Below are 21,886 nucleotides of genomic sequence, written 5' to 3'. Positions count from 1 at the left end.
AACATAGTAATTATCCCCCAAAGTTGCAAATCAGAACAATTCTTCACTTAAAGACAAGTATGAAAAACAAGATTAAAATGCTTCAGGGATGTGTTCATGAAACAGCAAGTAATAGAACTGATAAAATATATTTACAGTACCTCACTGGGGACACATACCTTTTGGCTAATAGCTATCAGATACTAACTACCACTGTAAAAATAATATTCATCTATGCTTCATTATGGAGTTACAATTATCTATGGGAAAGCAGCAACACAGAAAGCCACCTTGAATGGTAAATGGGAATAATTCCAGAACCCAAGCTTCTCCCTGAGCGTTTAGGCATGAGCCAGGTTATACCCCCTGTATTAGTCTGGTAGGGCTCCCATAACAAAATACCATAGATCTGGTGGCTTAAATTGTTTTCTCAGTTTTGGACCTAGAAGTTCAAGATCAAGGTTCTGGCCCATTTGGTTTCCAATAAGAGCTCTTTTCCTGGCTGTCCCCAGCCACCTTCTGCCTATGTCCTTCTACAGCCTTTCTTCATTGCATGGTACAGAGAAAAAGAAAGGGCTCCTTGGTTTTTCTTCTCATAAAGACATAATCCTGTCAAATTAGAGTCCCACACTTATGACCTCATTTAACCTTAATTACTTCCTTACTCTAAATGCTGCTACACTAAGGGTTAGGGCTTCAATATATGAAGGAGACTCATTCAGTCCTGAAGGGTGAAGTTTGTTCCCAAAGACCAACCCATACACTGAGAAAGAAAAATGAAGAGATGGGTAACAGGGTGGCCTAGGGGACACACAGGCCGACTGTGGGAAGTAAATGCCAAAGATCCTAGGGCTATGCAGCCATGGTGGAGGCAGAGGCGAGGGGTGGGAAGAAGGGGACTATTCCAAGTCAAATAAACTCGTAAGGAACTATTCCTCTCCCTCTAACAGAAGATGGCTAAATAACAGTAACAGTAATATATAATATATGAATATAAATAATAATAGGCACAACAACTACATACTTGGCACTGTTAAATATTTGGCATACAAAAGTGGCACTTAAACTTCATGGAAACAAGTTATAAAAGATATGACCACCAGTTTTCTTTTGCAGATAAGGAAAAATATATTGGTGAAAGTTATTTCCTAAAGTCACCCAGAGAGGTAGGCAGAAATATAACCCTCCAAAGACTTCAGGTCCTAATGCCTGGAACCTGTAAATGTTACCTTATAAGGGATAAAGGTATTTGCAGTTGTGATTAAGGACCTTAAAATGATTATCCTGGATTATCTAGATAGGCCCTAAATACATTCACAAAGTCCTTATAACAGGCAGAGGAAGACCTGACACAAGCACAGAAGAGAAGGTAATATGAAGACAGAACAGAAAGATGTGAAAATGCTGAACTTAAAGAGTAGAATGATGTGGCTACAAGCCAAGGAATGCCAGCAGCCACCAGAAGCTGGAAAAAGTAAAGAAGAGTCCGCCCTCGAGCCTCTGGAAAGAATGTGGCCCTGCCAATACCTCAATTTCAGCAGAGTGATACTAACTGCAGACTTCAGGCCTCCACAACTAGGAGAGAATAAATCTTTGCTATTCTAAGCCACCAAGTTTGCGCTAATTTGTTACAGCAGCCATAGGAAACAAATATATACAGCAAGTAATGGAAAAGCCACACTTTGAACCTGGCCTTTGTGACTCCAGGCCTGTATTCTCAAGCCCTGTGCCTTACTTCTTTTCTGCACACAGCCTCCCCAAAATAAACCTGTGCACTGATGGGTGACCCTGCCAAGACGAAGTAATCAGCACTGACACCACTCTGCTGTAGTGCCCCACAGACGAGCCTCTCTTCTTACCCCATATCACAACAAAGCCTAATCAGAGGCCTAACCAACATTTTACTATTCTAATGATTAGGTAAGGAGAGAAAAAGCCCAAAGTCCAACATCTTGATGAGAAAGCAAACCAAACTAACAAAGGTTTTCATGTAATTTATTTGTACTTGACTATTTTCCAAAACATCAAGAGGCTCCTAATCTGTTGCTCTGTTCTATCCAGTCTACAATTTATTCTTTCCTGCACATACATGTTTAGGAAAGAGTATCAGTTGCAAGTAGTTCAGTTTCCCCCGTTCAATCACTTAATGACTTGCTAGGGACAACAAAGGAGTAACACTGAGCCCCACATTCTCTAAGCCTTCCATGAGTGTTGATATGAGCAAGCTGGTGCAGAGGTGCCTTGAGTTAAGCAATCCTGGAATTAACAAGCAAGCTAATAAACACATTGTCAGGGCAGAGGTACAGCATCTCAAAATCCATTTTTAGAAACCTATTATGACAAGTTTGGATCAGCTTTAATTATTTATAACACTTCAAAGTACAGGTGGTAAAACATGGCAGTATGTTTTGTAAAAATAATGTCTTGGTAATGGAAGACACTGGCTGCTATGGCTACTCAAACGTTGCTCAAGGGCCAGTAACCAGATTGGGGGTTCTGGGAGAACAATCAACTTGGTGGATCAGCAAAGGGTAAGACATAGGACTTACTAATGTAGTAAAACAATAGGTAACTCATTAGAGTACCCAGAATTCTCCTAATTTTCTTTTTCTAGATGCTTTTTGCTCTCACTCAACCCCCTATTTTTCTTCAAGGTTCTGCTAGCAACTTCCTACCTTCTTTCCCCTTGCCAAGAAGGTTCAATCTGATTTTCCATCAGTATCTCAAAATAACATTATAGCTAACATTTAGAGTATTTACTCACTATATATTGGGCTCACAACAACCCTATGTCATAGGTACTATCAATAAACCATTACAGATGAGGAAGCTAAGACTCAGAGGGGTTAAGTCATTTTTCCAAAGTCACAGAGCTAATCAGTGGTAGAGCCAGAATTATAAAACAGATATGACTTCGAAACCTAAGCTCTTAACTATTTTATCAAACTGCCTGCCTCCCAAATGAATTAGGGACTTACTACTACCACCTAAAGAATACCTTAAGGAAACAAATCCACATGTCTCTGGCTTGAACCTCTGACTGCTCAGAAAGATGCATAACTGCTCTTAGAACTATCCAGAACTTTTCTTTCATTTTTCAGAATCATCTGGAAAATACAGTCAGTCCTAAAAAAATCTTGGGGGAATGCAAATGGATCTAGGAATGAAAGAAAACTTACCCCTTCACTGGATGAACCAAAAACACCTGGATTAAGCAGTACCTGAAGGCAGCCCATTGCTGCTCCCTCTATCTACCTGAATCTCAGCAGGTTGTCACCACCAAGATCCTCATTCCATCACCAAGGGAATAATGCAAAATCTCCAAGTCTCGGGGAAAAAATAATAATTTTAAAAGGGAAAGAAGAGAAAAGTTCAAATTCTTACTTATTATGTATAAGCTGATTCTGATATTTTTAAACTTCTTATTAAAATACTCTGGTTCCAAATTAGTTTTCTTTACTTAGTCCTAATTATTGCTTTAGCTCTCTTCAAATGGGTCCCCAAAGATGTTGAAAACACATAACTGAAAGGTCACTTGTTCCATGAGAACTTCAGGGAGACTCCCTGACATCTTGCTCTGAAATGCTATTTTATAGCTTCATAGAATAATGAATTAATCACAGTAACAAGTTCTCCAGTTTCCCTGGCAACCAGGCTTATGGGGGCTAGGCATACAAGGGGGAAAAAAGATGGTACCAAAAACACATACATAGAAAAGCCCCCATTTCTTCATCTAGCAGCATATGCACAAAACAGCCTCCCCAATTCTGCCCAAATCACTAGGCCAGTACTGCTGACATCAAATTCCAAAGCTACATTGTCACTGGATGTGACACTGTCCATTCCATTCTGCCTGGGGAGTGGTCAGCAGGATGCAGGGAGATGAGGAACTAGGGCAGCATAGAGTAGGAATGGAGAAGAAACATAAACCATAAATCAGACCCAGAAGCCCTGCTGCTTCTCCTGCTAAGAGCCAGCAAGGAAGGACTGAATCAACTTTCTAGAAAGGTAAGACCATGAAAGGGGGTGTTAAAATAAATTGAGAAAAAAGAAAAAGATCAGAGAAGAGTCTTATTACACCACATTTACAATTTGTCTGCTTTGCTGAAGCTGAGTAACAGACTTTTTAAAGTTTATTTTAAGAGCTGTGAGGCCTTTTGAGGGGAGGGGAAGGGGACACTTCACTCATTCTACTTTTTTCAGTCTCCTGAACTTTGTTCTAACAAAGGGCATTTGCACTGAACAGGATGAATTTCTCTTAGAGAAGTGTCCATTCCTTAAAAAATGAATGTGTTCCTGTGTGTGGGTGCGTGTATAAAAGAGACATTTGAGCTGTTTCCATAGCAGTTTATTATACTATCAGATGCACAGGTGAAGAATATGGGGGCAGGGCTGGGAGGCCTGATCCTCCAAATTCTTAGGAACACAAAGATGGGCAACTGTTCTGGAAGAAGTTCTCATTCAGGATTTGTGGGAAGAACAGAAAATCAATGTAAATCAAAATAAAAAGAGAAGCAAGTTTGTCTACTTTTTAAACAAACAAAAAATAAAAGGTAGTCTGATTAGGCATCACAGAAAACTTAGGCCAGCACCACCCCTTAAGTTTAGGGACTCCTTTGGCCAATTCACCTTTAAGTAACATAGGATTATGCATCACAGTCAAAATGGGATAAAAGAGTGTAACGGTACATTTTACACAACCCAACCACATTTCTACAATCACAAAAAAACAAGTTATATGCCAGGGGGTGAAGAAGATGGAGCCAAACATGTTACCTACAACCCTGGCCAGAAAAAAGCTGTGAAAGACTCAAATAAAACATTCCTTTGAACAAAAACTGCAGAAGCAATACAAAGGCTGGGAAATAGAGCAAGTAAGAAAAGATTAAAAGAATAGAGGCCATCATTTAGCTCAGAAAAGACTAAAGAGGGAAGGTGAAAGAAGTGAAGAGAGACTTAATGATTTTTGAGCCCAGAGAAAGTTGCTTGAGAGAAGCACTCGCTGGTCTACCAAAAAGCCACCTTTTGGTATCAGAATCTTCAAATGCCTGTCTTGCTAGCTTACAGCTGAAATTCTTGCATAAAAAAAAAAGGGGTTGAGGGTGGCTTCAAAAAAAGCAAACTTTTAGATGTTAAACATACATTAAAGATTAACCCAGAAAGAAGATGGTCAGTTAATATACAAGTTAAGACACTAACTTTAAAGTAGTAGCAAGAGTGACCAAATACCCTGAATTAGCCACAAGGCTAAGTCTTTCAAAGGAGGAACTCAAGCAAAGGACAGACCTGACAAGGAGGCTTCCAATGTCCTTCATTTGAGAGCTTTATAAATAGTAAAAAGTCAATAGTGTCTAAGGCAGGTTAAGATAACTGTGTACTTAGAGAAAAGGAGGACAAGGCACCTTTGGGTGGGAGAAAGAGAGTCTTGAAAATGAGTAGAAACCAGTACTGCGGGCCTACAGCTCTCAATAAATACAGAACCTTTTAAGGAATATAAGCCCACCTCTGTTGGCTCCAGACACCCTCTTTTACTCATACTCATGCCTAGGATTTTATTCTATAAATCCAGGACCAGGTCTTTGAACACTAATAACTTTTAGGACCCAAACATTTACAAAGGTGGCTGGAGTCCCACTTCCTCCTGACTACAGGGAGCTTGGGGAACAAAGTAAAGGGACTGCCTAGGCCTCACCAGATGGGCACATCAGCACTCAACAGTCCCCCTACGGGCCCTGCAGCTAGCTAGGTTTCAGGCCCTCTTAGGAGGGATAGCTCCTTGTTTTGCTGAAGCATGACAACACAGAACAAGACGAATAGTAGAAAAGGTGACCATAAGACTAAGCACCTCAAGGCCAGTACCACATCTTTACACCAACCCCAGCATGGAGCCTTGCACATAGCAGACATGTAAAAAGGTAAACAAAAGTTAGCCAAATAAACAATAAAAATCATAACCACTTTTTAATTCAGTATTTACTCTGTGAAGGAACCTAAGTTCCTTTCATATGTCCTCAATGATATTTCATAATAACCCTGTGAGGTAGATGTATTATTATTCCCAAGTTAGAGCGAAGAAAACGATGAGTCAGAGAAGTGAAGAATCTTGTCCAAGGTCACACAGCCTATAAATGGTGAAGCTAAGAGTCTAACTAAAGTCTGCCCCAAGTCCAAGGGCCATGCCATGCTCCTAACCACTGTCCAGCTCAGTCATCCAGCCAAGTGAGTGAAAGGAACAGCGGGCAAGACCACAGTATTACTGAGGAGGAACTCTGGTATAGATTCTGGAATCACCCACCTTGCACTTAACACTTGGTCTGAAAGTGTGCAACTCTGATCCAGCCTTCTTTATACTGCAGGTCTTCCTGGCTACACAATGGGAAGAATTTCTGGCTCTCCAACACTGGCTGCTGCCAAGAAAAAACATGTGGACACCTACATCAACCAGAATGGAATGTTACACAAACTACAGGTGCTGGCTTTGCAAACGTGGGACATCACATCACAGAGAGTTGCCATGTCAGTGGCTTAAGTGATTCAAGGTAAAAAGGGTAGCCCTCACCCAGTAGTGACAGCCAACAGAGGGACAGCAGGACAACAGGTTACAATGGGTTCTGCAACTATCAGATAGTAACAAGTGACAGGCCTGAAACCTCTTAAGACTTTTTCTGGGAAGGTGGAAAGATACCAAAAGCCAGCACCTTAGCCAGCACGTCTGCTGATTGGCCTGGTGGCCCCAACAACACATTAACTATGCACTGAGAGAGGACTTAACTCAGGAGGAACAAGGCAACATTCAAGAGTCACTTTCAAGATTATCATTTAACTGACTGAAGAAAAACAAGCAACCTATCACAGTTCGTTTTTTTTCTGATCTCCATTCTTACTCCCTTATCAAAATCCATTCAATGTACCATCTAACTGATCTGCAAAAGTACAATCATCTCACCACCACAACCACCACTAACAACCCTCCAAAGGCTTCCCCTGATATCCAGGTAAATACGAAATGCTTTACCATGGCTGAGCTGGCCTGTTCTTGCCAATTCCTACAGCCTCATCTTATATCCATCTCCTCTCACTCACTGTGCTTTTTCAGTTCCTCATAGTTGGCTTCCCTACCCCCAACACTATCCCAGAGTCTGTAAACCCTGAGACCTCAGGTTGAAACACATGTTGAATTACTTAGTAAACACCTGTTTGTTCTTCTCAATTTAATTCCCAACACCACTTCCTCAAGGAAGCCTTCCCTGATACCCTCTTAACCCAGGACCAAGTTAAATCTGTCAAATGTTCTCATGATACCACATTCCTTTCTTTCAATACAATTATTACAATTGTAATTTGGCATATATGTGTGTGATTATAATTCGATTAATGTCTATATTCATCAATACACTCTGAGTTGGCACTGTATCTGACTTGGTCAAGGAATTTACCATAATATCTGGAATGTAACAGATGCTCTACATGTTTATTCACTGACAGAATAAAATTTCAGAGAGAAAGGAAATGAAGCTCTTTCCAAATAGAATGGTTCTGCTCAGAGAAGCTGTCTCTCCCCTTGTGGGACCACAAGACAAATTAATTTTTCCCCCTCCTCATTCCTCTTTCCCAAATTTTTTACAGAAGTTACTTTCCATGTCCTGCCATTCTTCAGGCCAGTGGTAGCCATAGTGATAAGCTGCCTACAGCCAAAAATAGTCTAAAAAGATATCACCTTGTCTGAGTGCTCTAGACTTCCAAAATAAAAGTCAACATCAAAGGCTAAGCAGATAGAAACACAAAAACCTTTATCCAGTAAAAAGACTGAGACAAACAACTAGCAGTCTCTGTAAAAAAAAAAAAAAAAAAAAAAAGCTTCCCAGGACGGGCAGTGCCCCTAAGTGAACCACCCAAAGGAAAAAGGGAAGGGGAGCAAGGATTCAGGGGGCTGAGGCAGGAGCAGATACACCGTTCCCTAACTTTTACTCGTTGGATAAAGCAGAGATGTGCCCAAACATTAAATAACAAAGTCTTCCCTGATGAGACAACTTCAGAAAAGGTCTAGGATCATGGCTCAGAGAAGCAACACCAGGGTCTAAGGAAGCTCACATAAAGCTCCAACTGAAGCCAAAATTCCCTATGAAAGGAGGAGGGCCTTGTCCTTGCCCTTTTACTACTCAGGGTAGGCAAATGAAGGTAGAAGCAAAAGCATTTACTGAGCATTACTTAGTGGCAGACATAGTGACTGGTAGTTTAAAAACAGGGCTGTTTGTGAAAAACAAATGAGATATAGATGAGCACATAACATAAAAGGGTAGCTGAGGTTCAACAAGCTTAAACAAAATGTCAAACAGCTACTGAATGGCAAGGTCAGGAGCACACACAGGTCTGCCTGAATCCAAAGAATCTTTCCTCCTACCCTGGTGCTGCCTCCGTGGGTCACTGAAGAGCCCAGGTCTACTTCTGCCTTCACCACCTTCCTAACCAGAATATGAATGCAACTCCAGCAAGCTCTTGAGTGAGGAGAGGCTTTCTTCAACAAGCACAGCTCACCACAATCAGTATGTACAGAATTGAGATATAAAAGCTATGGAGCATAGCTCACTATTGGGAGCAGAGTTCATCATCTATAGCTATGGGGAAGAGACTAGATTTTTCTGAAAATCTGAAATGGACCCACAGGGATAAAGTCTCTGCCTTTCCCAGTATCCATTGCTGCTAGGTGTTGGGGTGGTAATCCTGCAACCCAGAGTACCTTAAGCCAAAGATTGGTGTGTGCTCCATCACACCATGAGAAAGATAGTACCCACAGGGCAGACAACCCCAACTGAAGTCTCCACAGTTCCTCTAGCTATGCAGAGAGGGTAGCAACTCCATACCTGAATCATCTGAAATCGTCCAAATCAACCCTGCATCTCCTACAAGGTTAAGTGCTGTAGTTCAAGGTTAACCCTTCCCCCTACACTCATTTCAGGGTCTGCCTCTTATCAAAAGCTATGCCAGCTGATTATTATAATGATAACTGCTATGCCATTATAATAACATTATTGCACTTTTTTCCTGCACTTGACATCTGTTGGCTGATAGGTTTAACTGGTACATAAGCAATAATTACATAGTACTCTCTTCCTTTCTAACCAAACCACTAGTGTGACTCTTAGGCTAAATCTAGTTGCGGCAAATGCCCAGCAGCAAGTGGGAAACATCTCACCTGAGCTCAGTCACCATGCTTTCAGCAGTCTTAGTGCCAGAAACAGAGGCTCAACTAGGTCCCTAATTGTTGATGCGCTCCCCAACTCCCGTAAAGGCTATGGAATTTGGGGAAAACATAAACCAGCAAGCAATTTATTGTTGAAAACCCTGAAAGGGCTGCAGGAATCACACACAAGCCTCAGAACTGCAGAGGCACAAGCAATACAAAATCACAATGTCACACACCACAGCAAAGAGAGGAAAATGCCTTTCTCCACTGGAAATTCTCAAATAAATGGTTCCCAGAGAGCCATTCTGCCTGCTTCCCTGCACACACTTGGCATCTACTGGTAAAACAAGTAACAAGGAGAAAAGGGGCTATCTTCAGGCCCCTATTTTGAAGCTGAGAAATCCATCAACCTGGCTGCTGGGCCGAAATACAGTCTGAAGTCCAGAGTAGAAAAGGAAGTCCAACTTCCTGTCACCCAAAGCCCCGAATCTACCTGTTGCACTATTTGAGACAAACAAGGTAGAAAAGATGTGACTGCAGAATATCAATATGCCTAATTATACATAAGCCATATTAAAGTAAAGGCAAGCCTTAGCAAAACTACATAAAAAAACACACATGATAAAACATGCCCCACCAGGAGGCCGGGGCTGGCCTGCTTTATTCTCTACTCTGTAATACACAGGGCTTTTTTTTTTTAGGCAGAGAGGGGGCGGAAGGTTATTTAAATCTAAATTACCAGTGAACACTATAATCTGTGTATAAGGAGAAAAGAAACATTTAAGAGTGCCAAGCACAGGCTCTTGGGACATGTGTGGCCAAGGCAGTAGGAGTCCACAGGGCTTTCTCCTTCAGCCTCAGCACGCCACTTCATTACTTGGTAGCAGGCAAGCCAGAAGGCAAGCTCCAGGGAGCATAAAGGGGCACTGCCCCTAGGTCCAGGGAGAGGATCGCCCTCTCAGAAGGAAATTGGTATGAAGCAACAAAGAATGAACAAGATCAGTCCTCCACAGACATAAACCATCTAAGGAGGGGATTTGGAGAGAGGTTACTGAGGGCAAGGACCATATCTGTCTCATTCACCACTATAGTCCCATTGCCAAGCAGTATCTAACACATAGTGGGTGCTCAGCAAAGAACGGTAGAAAGACTGCTTAGGTTAAAAAGGATTGATGACAGCTAGAATCTAGTTGTTCCTACTGTAACCTGTGGTGAAAGAAGGGCTATGGTCTGCAAAGAATACATGAAAGGGAACCTAGACAATAAAAATGAGTCTCTTTCAAATACATTCTTGGTGCCCTTAACAGACTGACAAGTGTATTTTGGTCAGACCACTTATGTAGCCCTAAAAGGACAATGCTAGGAGGAAAGAAGAGAGGGAAGAAGAAAAGGGAACACATGGGGCAAAATATTTTACTTAGTGCTTACTATGTACATATCTAAAATCCCCAGGGGTTTTACAGATGACGAAATAGGTACGGAAAGTTAAGAAACTCATCTGAAGGCTCACAGTTAGTCATGGTTTAAATCTAGGTATATCTGATGCTACAGCCAAGAGCTTCCCACCATACTTCACCTTGCTTTCCTCCAGGGTAAGCTACTTCCCAGCTAACCTTTCCTTGTATTCTGAAGAGGAAATAATGCTCCTACCTGTCCACACAAATCAACTAGGTAGTCATATTTCTTAGAGTTACTTAGTTAACTGGAACTGTGGGTTGATGGTTTCATGAATTTCATGTATTTGAGACAGCCCACTAAAACTTAAACCTAGGTGAACTAGCTGAGTTTCTAGACCTACAAAGCTGCCAAGCAGTGAGGGCCTAAGTTATCAGCTGGCACCTATCTCTGGGACAACTCTCTTTGGAATAGCCAGCCCAAGCATGATCTCTATATGCCCCCAGCAAGTTCTTCTCAGAGATTACAAAGGAAGTACCAGGAAACTCTTCCACTCTGAGCTATGACAGTAATGTATAGTGTTCTCTTTGAAGAGAATTTTGATTTAAATAGTAAGAGTAAAGGTAAAAAGTCAAGGATTTCTGTTTGGTCCTCAGAAGCATCTGAGCCTTCCCTCCATGTGGCTTGCTGCCTCTCTGGAGCTTCCAGAGACCTTCTATCCCCGTTATGTCAGGGGCAGCAGAGTAGAAGGGGCAAGATGATTTCCAATGTTGTATTCTGAAGAGACCAGTAGTGAGGATCAGCCAGTGTTTCTAATGGAAATGAAAACCCTGGACAAACTCAGGGGAAGCTAAGTAATACTAAAACATACTGTCTCTCAGGATTGTCTGTTTATTTGGCATCCTGTATGAGGGCTTGCATCAGTTAAAACTGGTCTTTTTTTTTTTTTCCTGAAGCTTAGGGAAGCTGTTGATTCACCCAGGTACACAACAGCTGCTGGGAAAACCTGCGGGAAGGGGCCACCAGCAAAGGCATGCTGTATACAGTGAGGAAGGTCTCCCAGGAGTGCCCTACATGCCAAACCGTATGTTGTTAGGATATTAATCCAAGACTATCTTGCACACTTTACAATGCTTACTCTCCCGGGAAGTGAAGCATTAAATTATATCCAAGGACAAAAGTCCTTCCAATTCTTTTCCACATTTACTTTTTTGCCAAAAAGATTTGTAACCCAGAAACAAAGTCCTCTGCCTAATAGCAGTAATAATATTTGGCAAAAAAAGAGAATCAGATTGTCAATTCAAGCTTCCCTGAAAGGTATATTGTTCCAATGGCACCTTAGTTTACTCCATCCAGAAAATGGAGAAACCTACTACTGACCCCGCTTTTCCAGACAACACAGGCCTACATAATAGATTCTAAGGATGGGAAGGCTTAAACCCAAAAAAGAAAGAGGGAACACCACAGTTCCACCCCTGCCCCAATTGAAATAGCTCTGGAAATCCATAAGAGAATTCCAAAAAGAAAAGACTACTCATCGTCACAGAACTAAGAGCAAGGGGTATTAATATGAAATAAGGCTACCTGGGTTAGTCACAGCTCTACCCTGAGTAGCTGTATGACTTTGAGTAGGTCATTTAGACTCTTCAAACTTCAATTTCTTGCATCCATAAAATGGGATTCTGTTAGGATCAGATCAAATAATGTTATTTGAAAGCCCTTTAAAAACAGTAAATTGTTGAACATACTTTGGGCCTGATTGTTATTCCAAAGACTGCCGAAAAACCCTAAGACACTTCTGGAGAGCACAGGGGTAAAACTGTCACCTCAGAGAGGCAATCTACAGTGACTGGGTCTAGGTGTTAATAGAGAAACCCACACAACAGGAATAAAGTGAGAAGAGTAGAATTTAAAGAGAAGACCACACTTGGGTCAGCGCAGGTACATAAAAAAAAAAAATTAGATGCACATAGTTCAAATTTGAAAAAGCACACAAAGGTATACGGTGAGAATAAGTCTCCCCGCTCCTCTCCCATTCTCCAGCCACCCAGGGCCCCTCATCAGTAACAACCACTCTTCAGTTTCTCATGTATTCTTCCAGAGATATTCCAATCAGCTAGTTTCTGCCTCAGGTGAGGATACTACTGATAGAAACACTTTTAACACCTAGAAGGTAATGCCAGGGACCCTTAAGGACTAGGAGAAGAACAGGACAGCCAAAGGATAAGATACTGTCCCGCAAAAGATTCCATAGAGCTGCAGATTTCCTCCTGGCTGGTACATTGCTTTGCCCTTTGGCTGACAACATTTAGGCAATGATTTTGTATAATGTATTTCCCTTTCAGTTGTGTTTATTCACCCAGAGTTTCTTCTCAGAGAAGCCATAAACAGGTACAGTCTCTGGGACCTCGCACTGTACCATGTACCAGCCTGAGCGCTAGGCCTTTAGAAATAGAAGTAGGAACAACAATCAAACCTCCCTCATTGGAGGCTGGGCAAAAAGGGTAAAAAAATAAAAAATAAATCACAAAAGTCCGAGTTGCCATATTTCTAGAGATCGAATACAAGGGAGGATGAAACCCAGGACTCAGCCAAAGAGACTAATTTGCTACCCATAGAAAATTACAGGATATTCTCAACCAAAGCTAGGCTTTCACCAAAAGTCTTGTCAAAAGCATTCAGGTTTTATCCTCCCCTCCCTTTCTTCTTCTACAAGAAAATTAAATGTGTGAAATCCAAGTCTCTACCCAAAGGTCACAAATAGGTAGCCTATAGGTCAAACCTAAGTCATAGGTGTACTTTAGTAGTTCCTGGGGGTTTCACATAAAAACCAAGATTTCTGACTTCTCTTCTAATATAAGATGATGAGACCACAGAGCCACATTCACTCATGACAATGATAGGCTAAGTAGCAGCTGCCACCCATGGAGCACATGAGCACTCCAGTTTGACACAGGCCCACCATTCCTTATTGTCTCGCACTGACTATTCCCTACCTGGCCCTGAAAACATCTGAGTTAGAGACCCCTGGCCAGTGAATGACATAGGAGGCTGATCAACTGGTAAGCATATCAGCTGACCAAAGGGCAGGACTCCTGCATTCACAACGAATTATGTTACACCCTCTATGAGCTAGGAACTGTGCTGAGGGTTGGTTACACAAAGAGAAATGACGGAATGCGATGTCTGCCCTCCAAGAATTTCTAATCCAGCTGCAAAGATAAGACTTACTGTAGTCTACAGCCATGCTATCCTGAACATGCCCAGTCCCATCTGATCTCAGAACCTAAGCAGGGTCAGGCCTGGTTAGTACTTGGATGGGAGACCAGGGGTTGTAGGCATAAATAAATAATTAATTAATTAATTTAAAAAACTTACTCTAAAGAATCAAACTGCTTCAGACATAAGAGTCTGGGAGTTGAGCATGCCAGACTCTGTGGTGAGGAATCAAGGAATGCTTCAGGGAAGAACTCGGATTTGAACAGGACTGTTATCATTTCTCAGGCTTTCATATATTTATTTTCAACAAGCATTATGGTGTCCACGTTACACTCAGCATTATGCTAGAGACACAAAATAAAGCATAAACCCACGTCCTTGAGAATTTCATATAATGAGACAAAACAACTAACCAGGATAAAGTATGCTGAAGTCTATTATCAAAGTGTTGCTATGGGATACAGATAAGGAGGTATCAGGCAAGGAGTGCTGAAGAAGGCAGCTGTGCAGCATAAAGTAGGAAACTAAGGAGAGGGTAGTCTGGGCAAAAGAACTGGTAGACACACAAACATGAGGGAGGCATGCTTAGAGGACCATATGGCCCAGTTTGTTTATCAGGAGCAAAAGGTACACATGGGTAATGGTAGAGAATATAATTAAAGTGGTAGGACAGGGATACATCACAATAGGCATGGAACATCAGGACAACTGATACGCCGGAATTTATTCAGCAGCCAGTAGGTGTCAATGAAGCCTTCTAAACATGAGTGTTCACTGTTAGCACTATTTAGGAAGACCCAACGGCAATGGCATACAAAGTCCTGGAGGAAGCTCAAGCAGAAGATAGGAACAGTAGTTACAGGAAATAACTCAGGAGCAATTATAAGAAACAGGGAATGGTAAGACTAAGTAAGATAGATACTGCAGAGACTCACTAAAAAATTTAAGGGCATTTTTTTAAAAAACACTTTTTAATTCTTATTTTTTACCAATTCAGAGTGGTCTTCCCCCAAAATAGGGAAGTTTTTGTTTATTTCATCCAGAGAAGGCACAGGCTATAATTGTGGTGCTTTTAAAAACTCAGCTTGAGATCAATATAAGGGGGTGAGGGGTTGTAGCTTCGAGGGCTTACTCCCACTCCCACTGCTACACTGAACCAGCTGTAAATCTCAAGGGGAAAGAGGGTCAACTTCAGCACAAAATCCAGGTCAGTGTATTTAACCATGCTTCTCTAACTTTGTTCAAGGACCAGAAATGGGCATACAAATCAGAAGAAAGCCATGACAGAAGTCAAAGTTCCCTTAATGAGCTAATTACTTCATGTCTGGATGAAGAACAGAAGGCAAGAGACAAGGAGAATAAAGGGCCCTAGGTGGACTATGGACCAACCAGCCCTGCTCCATGTCAGACACTGCCCAGGAAACAGGATCTGCTGGCTCGGGCGGCACATTAAAGAGAGTATCAGAAAGGTGAGAAATGAACACAGTAAGAAAGGAGATGGGCAGAGTAGCAGTAAAGTTCCTTTTTACAAGTTTTAGTTATTCAGCATGAGCCAGCTGTGACTACTGATATGAATAATAAACTAACAAAGAAGACAAACAATGATATGATGGTAAAGCAAGATAAAACTTGCTTGGTCAGTATAACTTATCCTCTAACCAAGTCTTAAGTCAGGAACTAGCAACTGCTGCTGTTTGTCATTATTGATGATAATACACAGGACTTAAATTGTGCCAGAGGAAACACTTTCCATATGTATTCTCTCAATTAAAACTCGAAACAGCTACGAAATTAACTATTACTATTCCTCATTCTAAAGATCATGAAATTAAGGCTTAGAGAAAGTAACTTGTTATCTGACAACTAATAAATAGATAACAAAATATATAACCAAGTAAGTTGACTCTAAAGTGTTTTTAAACCACTCTGACCTACTATTCATTACTTATTTTCTTTTAGAGATGTATCAAAGGTTTGCTTGGTTCACCAGAAAAGGTCCACTGGTGCACTGGCCCCATTCTTTACAGAACACACTCACAGCACTCTTGTCTGAGAGCTATTTCTTTGTTTCTAAATCAGGGGAAAACTTCAAATCTATTCCCTCAAGGGTAAGAATAAGAGGAAATACACTTCAATACGAATAGGAGAAAAATCAGCACAACAGCCAAAACCCTTAAGAGTAAAGATTGTAAGGTAATAGACAAGATAGTCAGTGGAAGGGCCTTCTTCCTCTCTGGAGATTTTAAACTGCAATAGCATCTGGCATCTTTACAACACTTTAAATAACCCTAACAACTTCTAGGGACACCCTCTGAGCCCTCTGGCTTGAGTCTCAGCTCTGCCATTAATACACTGGTGGCCCTAAAAAAGGTATATGACGTATTTCACTTCTCTGGGGTTCAGTTTTGTCATCAGTAATGTAAGAATCCACCAAATGCAAAACTAAAGCACTGGGCAGTGACAGAACTAAAAAGCTGTCTCTTGGGTGACTCTTCACTCACCCAAGGAGCCACAGTCATCCATTGGATCTGAACCAGACCCAAGCCTTATGTTTGCAATGGATGATCTCTTCCAGTCCCAAAACACCATGATTTTAGACTTTAGCAGCTGGGCCCAGAGATGTATACTTTGCTTCATGAATACACTCAAACCTAATTCCCAATGAGTATGACATGGGAGGGTCACAAAATCAACTTTAAATATCTTTTTTAGGAGCTAGCCCCTTAAGCTTCCAATGTCTACTACCTGCTGAATTCAAAGCATGACTGATCAATATTGTATCTATAGACTGTCCCACTTTATGTAACTTCCAGTAAACTGAAACCTGCTCACCTAGAAGGTGGTCAGATGGCTGCTGCCCACCTTGGGAGACTCAAAGAAATGTGAGGCATATGTATGAAACTATTCTCAGAAGTTTAAAAAAAAAAAAAGTCCATTTAAAAGCTTATTGACATTAGCCTTCCTCATGAGGCCTTTGGGGTGCATCTCAGATTCTTCCAGTTTCTAGAACTCCTCTCTCTCACAAGACAGAAGAGGCAGACAACTTGCGGAGAGAGAAGTGGCTATACATAGATCAATTCAGTGACTGTGATGTCCCTCCACCTGTGGTGATAAGTGGTAATTAAAACACATAATCAAGAATTTCCTCAGTCAAGACATAGCCAGCAAGCAGACCTCAAAAATATACCCCTCCCCATTTCTCTGTGGATATGATATGTCACATGGGCTAAACAGCTGACACTACCCAAAAGCTCCAAGTTCTGGTTCAGGAACACTTGGACCAACTCAGGAGGTTCAGCTGTGAAAAAAGAAGGCATAGGAGGCACCAGAGAAGCAGATAGTAGTAAATGGACCATTTCGAAAATCCAAGGTTTGGAAGAAAATAGAAACAATAAAGAATAAACTCAAGGCTAGCCTCTTTGGAAAAGTCTAGGTAAAAATAATCCCTCCCACCACCACCTCTGCCCACATTCTATTTCTTTTCCAACTTTCTTAATAGCATTAGGCTTTAAGGCAGATAATATGAATAACCCACAAAGGGACAAAGAATTTCCATTGAATTATTAAAAATATCAATAAGCAAAATAGAAATGTCATTCTTACCAATCCTCATGCTCACAAATATCTAATGACCAAGAAGTTCACCAGACCTGCTACACCCTTTTGGTTATACCCTACATGCAACATGCTCAGTGGTTAGAAACAGCTCAGCTAGGTGGAAAACATACAAGAATAAAGTCACAGCTTTGACCTTCCTACACTCCAACTAGCTCAAATCTTTCCATGGCAGCCTTAGCTATAGCCAGGCATATCACAGGAAGCCCATATAGCAGAGGATAACAAGGGAACTAGCCCTAAGGTATTCTCACCCTGGAAAAACACAGTGAACTCTTCAACAGCAAGAACTTTTTCACATGCTAGGGAAGATGTTCCCCATATCTTCCATTGGACCTGATAAAAGCTAAATGGTCAAATGTCCTGTTGAAAACTGCAGACTCATAGCACAGTACAATGGAAAGAGCTTTGGAATCAGAACTGAGTTTAAAGCCTAGCTGCACCAACCTTAAATCACTTAGACTCACTGAGCTTCAATTTCTTATGTGTAAAATAGGGATAATGCCAACTGTCTTATAAGGTTGATGTGAAAACTGAATGAGCTAATGCTCTCCTATTTTTATTAGCTTGGTGTTTGAGGCATTAAAAAAGCTTGTGGTAATAGCTGGATCTACTAGATAGAAAATAAGCCTCAATGACTATAGAAAATACAAGATATGCATTCTCAATGAAGGCAGTATCACTCCCAAGAGGGTAAAAATTGATTCTTAGGTTAGAAAAATCTCATATATTACAATGGTTTGTGGACCTCCAAAGGGCCACGGTACATAAACATATATGTAGTATAGCTGCGGTTATTAAAATTCCATTGGGGAGGGGGAGGACAATTAGGAAACAAGTCTCAAAAGGCAATAATGAACAAAAGGTTAAGAAACACTTGATGTCCAAAGGGTTGACCCAACTTCCATAAAGACAGTACATTAATTTGTATAATAGTCATGGGTAGGATAGCCAACTTGTCCTGGTTTACCACAGATTTTTCTGGTTTGGGCATTAAAGTCCCACATCTGAGAAATCCCTCAGTCGTGGGCGAACTAAGATGGTTGTTCACCCTTCTCATAGGAGAGATCAATAAAGGCATTCTCATTTCACAAATGAGGTGACACCAAGAAACATGGTGGTTGTCACGACAGATTCACAGCACTTCAGCAGCATTCTGAGACAAGACTAGATTTGGCATTTGTCCAGCCCTAGGTTGAGCTCTCTGCCCCTAACCTCCACCAAGGCATTGGCATGGAATGTTACTCATGCATTGACTATGCCACTTCCTTTGTTATGGACCAAATGTTTGTCTCCCTCCGACCCCAAATACATGTTGGAGCCCTAATTCCCAATGTGATGGTATCTGGAGGAAGGACTTTAGGAGGCGATTAGGGTTGGATTAGGTTATATGGATGAAGCTCCTATAATGGGATTAGCACCCTTATAAAGAGATAACTAAAGTGGGGCTCAATCTCTAAGCCACATGAGGATACAGCAAGAAAGCAGCCACCTACGAAACAAGAAAAGGGTCTTCATCAAAAACGTGACCATGCTGGCAACCTGATCTCACATTTCCAGTCTCCGGAACTATGAAAAATCAATGTCTATTATTTCAGCCACCCAATCTATGGTATGCTGTTATAGCAGCCTGTAACTAAGACACTTCTCAATGCCTCAAACACCAAAGCCAAGGGCACTAGTAGGAAAATGAGGGTAGACAAGGCCTGCCAACAAAACCACACCTTTGTCAAAGACTTTCCTGGGGGAACCTGAAGGAACTAAAAGTCTGGGCTGAACACAGTTCTGCTACTGGATTCTGCCTCCAAGGGAGAAAACTGCTCAGGTGAGGACACCAGGTAGAAACTCTTAACAAGTCAAGGAAATTCCAGAAGGTTCATCACATGTGTCCTGAGCAGTTTGAATCTTTTAGGTTTTTGTCCAAAAGACAAATTTGAGCATTGTTGATGCTAGGCATCAGGGTTACCTACCTGAAAGGCAACAGGCTGTTCTCCTTCTCCACTCAGCAGTAAAACCCTTGGTGAAATCAAATGAATAAAAGAAAGGGGCAGGATATTCCCTCTTTAGACCGCATATAATTAAAATTAGAAGCTCTATCCTGTGGAAGACTAAGGCTTGAAGCTTAAGGCTGACTCAAAGAAGGATAAAGTATTCATCCTCGCTTAGAAAGAACAAGATTAGTTTCACAGGAACAGGTCTCCAAACTGACACCAAATCCAGGCATTAGAGATGTCTGTGCTACTGAGAGTGATCTAAGTACCATCTGAAGCCCCAGAGAAAAATCTCCAGGAATACACCACCAAGGGGCTAGCATTGTAAAAATGTTAAGATTAGCTCTCTTGAAAAGAGGCTTACTCCAAGAGACTGGCAGACAGCCTCTGCAGCAAAGCTTCACTCAGGAATAGAAAAGAAAATGAAAAAACAGGAGGCAGGATAAGAACAGGAATCCAAAAATAAAATGAAAGAATTAGAAGGCATCCATCTATTTGGAAAAAGGTACAACTTGCCTTCAGAGACTCATTTTTTTAATATTCTCATTAATATCAAATCTTCATTCTTTGAAGGCGAAAATAGTTCTCGCATTTCTATATCCCAGGACTTTTATGTGTATTCCCTCATTTAACTATTCTTCAAAGTAAGTATTATTCCCATTTTTATGCAGTAGAAAACCAAGATTAAGAGGTAAAATAACTTGTCCAAGGTCAGATGGCTGTTAAGTTATAGACTCAAAATCAAAACTCATGTTTACTACACTCCAAAAATCTGTTAGGTGCACTTTGAAAGAACTGTTAACTCATCTATAGACAAGTCAAGTGAAAGAGTTTCTTAACAATGCCATTTGGGGTCAAAAAAAAAAAAAAACATACAGTATGGTGTCATGTATTAATGAGACTGACCTCTCACATGATCCAAAAAGTCTCTGGAGATAATTTTGGAGGTGAATTTTCAAAACTGCTTTGGTTAATAGCCATATCACTTAAAGGATGCCACCCTCAATCCCCACCACGCACATGCATGCATGACATTCTACAGAACACCACTCACTGAAGAATTAAGATCTGGCATGTTTACTTTAAAACTAATTATGCTACTTTTCAAATTCACTTAACTACCTTTTTTGCTCCCAGTGAAACACACCATGGCTCAAAATTGGACTCTGCAGAGAATAGCCAGCCTTCAAAGATAGCAGAAAGGGGAAGAAAACAGGAATCAGAGTACAAGGCAATTTTTCATTCCTGGCTACTAACATCGCTACTAATTTACTCCCCATTCCCACCATCTGTAAAATGGGGTCAGTAAATCTTTTCTGTAGCCATTTTCATCAGAATAGCACATGTATTAGCAGATTAAATTCACTAAACACCCAGGAAGTTAAAATACATCTGATGTGGCAACACCTGCTTAAAAACCTAAGGGCCACATTCTCAAAAAAATCACAGACCAAGATCTGATCCACATTACACGAACACCAATCTTGATATCCTCATGCCCTGCTCCCATCAAAATCCCAAATTTGCTATACTTTGATCAAAAAAGAAAAAAGTTTGAGTGGGGTGAAAGCTAAAAAAAAAAAAAAAAAAAAAAAAAAAAAAAAAAACAGGTACAAAACATCTTTCACAGTCAAAACAAACACTGTTGAGAATTTATAAACACATCAGTTTCTTCTCTTAGCAAATATGGACCAGGCCATTCATTCTGTCTACTTAGTCTGGGTTAATCTAACTACCCAACCCCCCAGAGCAGTTTGCAGTTTTGTTTTACTGAGGTTGGAAAGCCAGCTGAGCTTGAACTGAAGCCAGGCGTTGAAAAAAAAATTAGAAAACTGATTTTACATATATGTTGTCTATACATATATATATTTTTAAAGGCTTCAAACAGCCCTGCCCTCTAGCTTCTACAGTGTAAAAGCAGCCCCCAATGCCTTCTCAGGTGTAGGCATTTAATGACTCCTGATCTTTCCCACCTGAAATAACATTACAGGGGCTTATATTATCAACTGATTCTCTCCTGTCTTCTGAAGCAGAGAATCTAAAAGCGAGGGTTTCGGCACCACCTGAATCAGAACCACCTGGGAAAAATTCCAGGTGCCCAAGATCGACTTTATGTGAAACCCCTGTGGGTGGAGACCAAGGGTCTGCACAAACTTCAAGGTGATTTAAGACACACCAAAGTCTGTAACCCCTACTTTTTAAAGTCAAGTCTTCTTCTACCAGGACAAAGAAAAACACAAGATAGGAATGGATAAACGACGGGGTTAGGACGCAATTCCACCTGACAAAAAACAGGTCTCAGCCAAGAACCAGCGTCCACACTGGAATAGTTAGATGAACAAACTGGGGCCGAGAAAAGGAAACAGAGAAGGAAACTAAAACAGATGCGGAACCAAAAGCCAGTCTTAGACCCCCATGGCCTCATCTCCCGGAATTTAAGAAGGGTTACTAGAGATGCTTAATGGGAAAGATAGGGAAAGCGGCCGTTGGGCTGAGGAGCCAG

The 21,886-nt window shown here is 41.1% G+C and overlaps 1 protein-coding gene across 5 annotated transcripts in view; it reads right to left on the bottom strand.

Moving 5' to 3' along the window:
* SIL1 (SIL1 nucleotide exchange factor) overlaps nt 1–21,886 on the bottom strand; it is a 174,642-nt gene that overhangs the window by 152,353 nt on the left and 403 nt on the right. Inside the window, exon 2 of one of the 5 annotated variants that reach the window (XM_016160601.2) lies at nt 6,275–6,386. The exons of 3 other annotated variants lie outside the window; for them this stretch is intronic. The gene's annotated coding sequence lies outside the window, so the exon portion shown is untranslated. Of the gene's footprint in view, nt 1–6,274; nt 6,387–21,886 lie in introns of those variants that run through there. One more of the 5 variants, XM_016160602.2, reaches the window with a different exon arrangement.

Source organism: Rousettus aegyptiacus, unplaced genomic scaffold (assembly GCF_014176215.1).
Source record: "Rousettus aegyptiacus isolate mRouAeg1 unplaced genomic scaffold, mRouAeg1.p scaffold_m13_p_7, whole genome shotgun sequence".
Lineage (NCBI taxonomy): Eukaryota > Metazoa > Chordata > Mammalia > Chiroptera > Pteropodidae > Rousettus > Rousettus aegyptiacus.
Note: the sequence above shows the minus strand (reverse complement) of the source record. Positions and strands in the feature narration are given on the sequence as shown.